At 33.4% G+C, this 6,000-nt stretch overlaps 1 protein-coding gene across 2 annotated transcripts in view; it reads left to right on the top strand.

Moving 5' to 3' along the window:
- The first annotated feature begins 1,317 nt into the window (after positions 1-1,317).
- The window catches only part of LOC119644699 (hemicentin-1), a 162,622-nt gene continuing 157,939 nt past the window's right edge, over positions 1,318-6,000 (top strand). For both annotated transcript variants that reach the window (XM_038044425.1, XM_038044404.1), the window contains exon 1: positions 1,318-1,589. The gene's annotated coding sequence lies outside the window, so the exon portion shown is untranslated. The remainder of the gene's footprint in view (positions 1,590-6,000) is intronic.

The following is a 6,000-nucleotide window of genomic DNA, read 5'->3' as shown; positions in this document are numbered from 1 at the left end:
GAGTTAGTTCACTTAAGATTATCAAGAGGAAAAAAAACATGTATTAATAAAGTTTAGGAATTTTACGTAGTCCTATTTTTAAAAGCTTTTCACCTATAATTGAGACACTGTATGAAAATTGAAAGTGAAATACTAGATAGTATGAAAAAGGATATCACATTTTTATAGTAGGATTTGTCAGTTATCCAGCAATAGGACAGCATGCCTTACTTTGATTTATACTTGAGAAGGAGACGTTTTATTTAAGAGACGATAATTATGAATATAAATGATTTTGATGCAGATGATTACATATATATATATATATATCTATATATAACTCTCTTCCAGATTTCAAGCTAAACCATTAAAACGTTCACCATGAACTTTATCTTCTATATATAAAGCTACGCTCCTGCTCACAGCTATTATTGAGTAAAGAGAATGCTTTTTTTTTGGCATTGTATGTTCTTTCACATTGTGCTTACAGTTAATGTTAAAATGCTCTTCAATGTGTTTTCTTCGTTTTTGCAGAAAAGAGCAGCTCAGTACACTCTCACTGCGAGGAAAATTGAGAAGAGAATCCTTTTTTGAACATAGTACGGACGCTTTGTTAACATTTAACAGCGTAAGCATCCTCTTGGCTAACTAGGCGCTCCTAACGTTATCCAGAAAGAGCAGTTGTTACTCGTTAGCTTTCATTTGAGCAGCATCTCTGCCAGCGGGAATAATGCAATCGTTTTAATGACAACGCATGCTAATACCTTTTGTAAGGTATATATCACAATTGCAATTATAACGTCACCCTAACTGACCTATTTGATGCTTTTATGAACACGTTGAAAACTTAAAAGACAACAAGAAAAAAGAGAAAAAAGAAAAAAATAAATAAAAAAAAAAAAAAAACAAACAAATAAACAAACAAACCAACAAACAAACATTAAATAAAAAAAATTGTACAATAAATGTAAAAAAAAATGAAAAAATGAAAAAATGAAAAACGAACAAAAAACAAAAAGGAATAGAATTTATTTGTGCGGTTATGCGAATCCATTATTCACATTTAGTTGTTGTTAATTCACTCTTAACGTTTGACCATTAAGCAAATTTGAGGTTGATTTATGTGTATGTGTTTATGTGCAGCTCCTATATGACTTCTCATTCACAATGTAAATATTATCGTTAGTTTATTGCGTAGCTTTGCGCAATACAACAGCACAATTAACCGCAAACAAGTTAAAATATATTAAGAAACTTTTTTCATTTGTTGGGAGAGAACATAATAAACAAGGAAAAGGAAAAGGAAAAAAAACAAAAACAAAAAAAAAAAAAAAAAAAAAAAGAAGAAAAGAAACGAAAAGAAAAGAAAAGAAAAGAAAAGAAAAAGAACTAAGTAATATATTAATCTTGGGAGGAAGTTTAAATGTCATTTACCCGTAATCTCCGTATATTATGTAGTTAACTTCAACTTCTTGCAGAGTTTTAAAAAAACTACTGCAACTTAACTATAATTACATACGTGTAGAGTATGTGGAAGCGAGATAAAAATAAGAAAAATTGATAAGAAACTTAAATTCGCTTTTGGATCATGAATCACACGTATACCTGAGGTAAATATATTGTAAAGAAATCTAGTAGCATTTTTACAGAAAATTTTCTTGTCTGTGTAGAGTACGTGTGTGAGAAAAATTTAACTTTTATGTAAATTTGAAATGCTTACGAGAATTAAACGAAAACATGTAGTTGCTAAACCAAAACTATAGAACCGATTGCCCGATTACCTTTCGTTGTTTTCAATTTTCGAGAAGTCTCTTACTTATACCGATAAAATATTTTGCTTGACCGTAATATTTAACATTAGCACTATTGTTATTAGAATCATAATGTTTACGAGTGATATGCGGGCGATAGCTTGCATCCACGTGTTCGCAAGACAATCCTGCATCACTTGTCCTGGACATGGGAGTTTGTGTACGGTTTAAACTCTCCACTCTGGACAAGGCGAACTATGTAGTGCGCCTGCGATTTTGTAGTAACCGTAGCACCACCCTACACCCCGAACGTGTATTGTGCCCACCAATTACTTGGTCTGCCGTTCCCACAACCCAACTTTCCGTACGCATTGAGAAACTCATATAATCATTCTTTATGCGTGCAATTTGTCCAGATGGATCCTCGCAGATCTATAGTTCGGGCACTTTTGATTTTTAAATTTACAAGGAGCAGATATGGGCCCACAATTTCAAGCACCTAATCGCACAATTACTTCTTTGGCATCCTAATTAACAACAAGGACGTGTAGTATTCCCTACATACCAGCTGATTACAATTACCTTACTCCGCGATGGCATCTTCCTGTTGTGTTCGTGTTGTGGCAAATAGGTTAACAACAATTATACTCCTTACTTTCTATAGCATATATGTTTTTTCTTCGCTCATCTTTACCCACATTCCCCTTTTGTACTTTTATTTACTAAATTGTGCCTTTGCAAGCCTATTATTGTTTTTCAAAATTACCAATAATTGATTTTACAATCCTTATGAATATCTAGTATCTGTTGCGTCGTTTAAAAAAGGATTGATACTTAAATAAGAGCAAGTGTTAAACACCTTGTTCCTATTAATAATTGGCTTTTCATTAAGCATATTACGGCTCATGTGGAAAAAGACGTTTCTCACTTTAGTTAAGCAGTGTCCTTATCAAAGATAATAAGAGGTTACCTTTAAACAAAACCATTATCAATATAAAGTAAATGCATTGAAGTACGCAAAGAAACCGAAGGCGTTTTCAGCTAATGTAACATATGTTTCGGCTAATGTAACATAGTCCTAAAAAAAGAAGAAGAAGCATTTATTTTTTTTTTTAACGGTTTCTGCCATCTCAGGCAAATAAATAAACGAATGGAAAGATGGACAGGCGGACGGACAAACATATCTAAATGAATTCAAAATTTGATATCGATCGACAAAACGTGTACGTTTTGACAAATTGAATATACATACCCCTATTCTAGGTTAATGACTATCCAAATCACTTAATTAACACGTCTGTCAACAGGTAGTGAAGGGGACATTATATTATTTCTTGTGCGATTTGTTCTAATTAAACTACAATCTCTAAATTAAACTAACTTATCGGAGATTCCTTATTTGTTACTCTTTAAAATGATACTTTAAACATATCGTTAGAAGTTAGAATGGAGAAGAGTGAAAATTGTTCGGGTTGTGTTACAGGCTGCCGACATGAAAGGATAAAAAATTGCATTGTTTAAAATTTGACATCATCAATCTGCTAGTCCAAAGCCATAAAATTGTCCCGTTCATTTTTTAAATAGTCCTGATGAATTTAAGTTAGTGTTGAGGAGATAAGAACTCAATACGTTACACATTAGACCGTACATTTCCAGGAGAGACTTATTTGACGCAGGTAACCCTTTTCGAAGCGTTTTAGGAAAAATTCCGAAGTTTCAAGGAACAAACTTCTTGAAAGCATCTATTGGTTTCGAAAAGTAAAACGAGCACAAATTAACCCTTAAATGCATTGCTTTTTTGTTTTCAATTCGAAAATATTGTCTCTTTTGGGAATGCAGTCGTAGATTACGTAAAAAATATAAAAAAAGTGATATGTAGACTTTTGGCAACAATATGTGTTTATTACCAAAATTATTGTAGGCGCATAGAAATGGTCATGTATTTATTTTATTTATTATTATAGGAATTTTGGTCAATTGTTCACTTGAAAAAGACATTCCCATGTGGAAATTAGCGGAAGCTCCTAATGCAGTACCACAAAGCGATTGCGAGTTTTGTTGTGACACAAAGCCAGCTTACAATTTGATGAATTCGCTCCGTGAAAATCCTTTGCAACCTGGAAATTTGCATCTATTACCTGCAGTCCGTACATCTTTTGGCGGAACAGGCTTCGTGGGATCTCAGTGTTTTTTAACTTCTACCTCACTTTCTAGTTTACTGGGTCTTGCCCTTTTATTCCCATCATAAGTCCCATCCCATGTGATAAAATAATATAATATACCACTTGCGACTGTTGATTCTGTTTCCAACAGAGGTTGATGCTAGTGTGACAAGCTTGTCAGTGAAATATCACGACTTTCATAATCCGCCACCTGTTCCTCATAGGTACAGAGTCAGCTGTAAGAGGCAGGTGAAATGTTATGAATGAGTATTTGGCTTTCAGCTACTTCGTAATTTGGTTTCGTAACATTACAACGCATAATGTAGACATTCGGACAAATGCAATATTTCCGAAAAATCTGGCATATACGCAATAACATTTTCAAATGCAACGTCAAACATTGATAGCTTACATGAAAACAGATGAGAAGTAATTCTTTTTCAATTCGATAGACCACGAAAATAAAAAATATCTCTTCAAGTAATACACTGAGCTTTATCACCCACCACATTCAATTGTCAAAAAAAGATATAACTTAGCCGCTAAAAGTAATGTCAAGTTTTTTCTTCCATAAATGATTTATTGTTTGTGGTTATCAACTTGTGTTGGGAAACGCACATCTTAAGGTTTTGGATAAAAATGTGTGTAACTGAAATGTAGACAATTGGCAATAGTATACATGTAAGGGTTAAAAACGATTTGGACGTTATGTGCGGGAACTTTCGTCCATAGTACTAATGCCTGCGAAATTTTGAAAAGCTGAATTAGAACGTGGGCGTACCAAGTAAGGGGATGATGAATATACGAGTCGCTCAAAAATTGTTGCAAATATTACTGCACAATCATTGAAGTAAGGTTACAAAGATAGCACATAGAGATTTTATATATTTATATATATTTAACGTGTTTGGAAGAGATTCTCCCGATGCCACAACATCAATGGTTATTATCGATTGATTCAGTGTAAAAAGAGTTGCATCGAACGATTAGATCGTTATAGAAATTAAAACGTATTTTGAGTTCATTATCAAATTGTTCCATAAAAAAGCTACCGAAATGTTCACGAACCGTTGGACTAATTGCATCATGCTAGGAATACATTACGTTAACGAATAAAAACGAATTCTCTCCTTACTTAGGTTAGAAAGTTTTCAAATGACCCTCACAGCCTCAAATCTTTGCCTAGAAAACAAAAACATGATCGATCAATTTGTGCTTTTCTTTTAAACATGCATTTAATTCGATTTTAGATCCACGTATCATGCTTGACATATGATTAACTAGAACGAAAAACTCATCAAAATTTCTCGAAAATTGATATGCCAAGTGTCCCAGAAAAAAAAAGGTATACCCACTTTAATAATTGGACCATTCTTTTTTGATAACGCTATGACTGAGGCCGCTTATTTCAATTTGCTGGAGGAAAAATGAAGTACCTTCCGGTTATAATAGTGGTATGAGAACTTATGTTAATGAGAATGTGCGAATATACGCCATCGAATCGTGCCCGCGCTCGGCGTTGTTTTAAAACCCGTCAAAGATAAATTTTACGTGACAAAATCGACAACAGACGATCGCCAGGAAATCGTTTAAGCATGTACCGAATCTCCCAAAGAAATGGTTTGCCACGTTTGCGACTTCTTTGCATTATCAGCAGTGTATGGATCAACGCTGAGCATTAATTTCTATATTTGCGCTGACTAAACAAATTCTACGTCTGTCTTTTTTAATTTGTACTTTTTGTCTATAATTCATCTAAGCACTTTGTTTTTATAATCACGCAATGTGCCTATAAATTTTTTTGGGACACGCAATGTATGGTATAAAACGAGTCGTTTGTATAGTGTAAGGTTTTCACTTTAGATGAAAGCTTATGAGGAATTGTCGTATATTACGGCATGTGTATCATATCCCATAGGAACAACACCTACAACTAATAATAATCATTATAATCAATGAAAAGTTTTCTGCTTTCAATGCAACTTATGTTCTGCTTAATTTCATTCTCAAACTTGTTATATTCAAAATCAAAGCAAACATAGATACGCTAAGATTTAAATTTCTGTCGAAACGGATTTCAAAGTTTTACTTAATGACTGCGTATACTT

The sequence above is a fragment of the Glossina fuscipes genome, unplaced genomic scaffold (assembly GCF_014805625.2).
Source record: "Glossina fuscipes isolate IAEA_lab_2018 unplaced genomic scaffold, Yale_Gfus_2 0, whole genome shotgun sequence".
In the NCBI taxonomy this organism is placed as follows: Eukaryota; Metazoa; Arthropoda; class Insecta; order Diptera; family Glossinidae; genus Glossina; species Glossina fuscipes.
The sequence above is the reverse complement of the archived record's forward strand: the minus strand, read 5'-3'. Positions and strand labels throughout refer to the sequence as shown.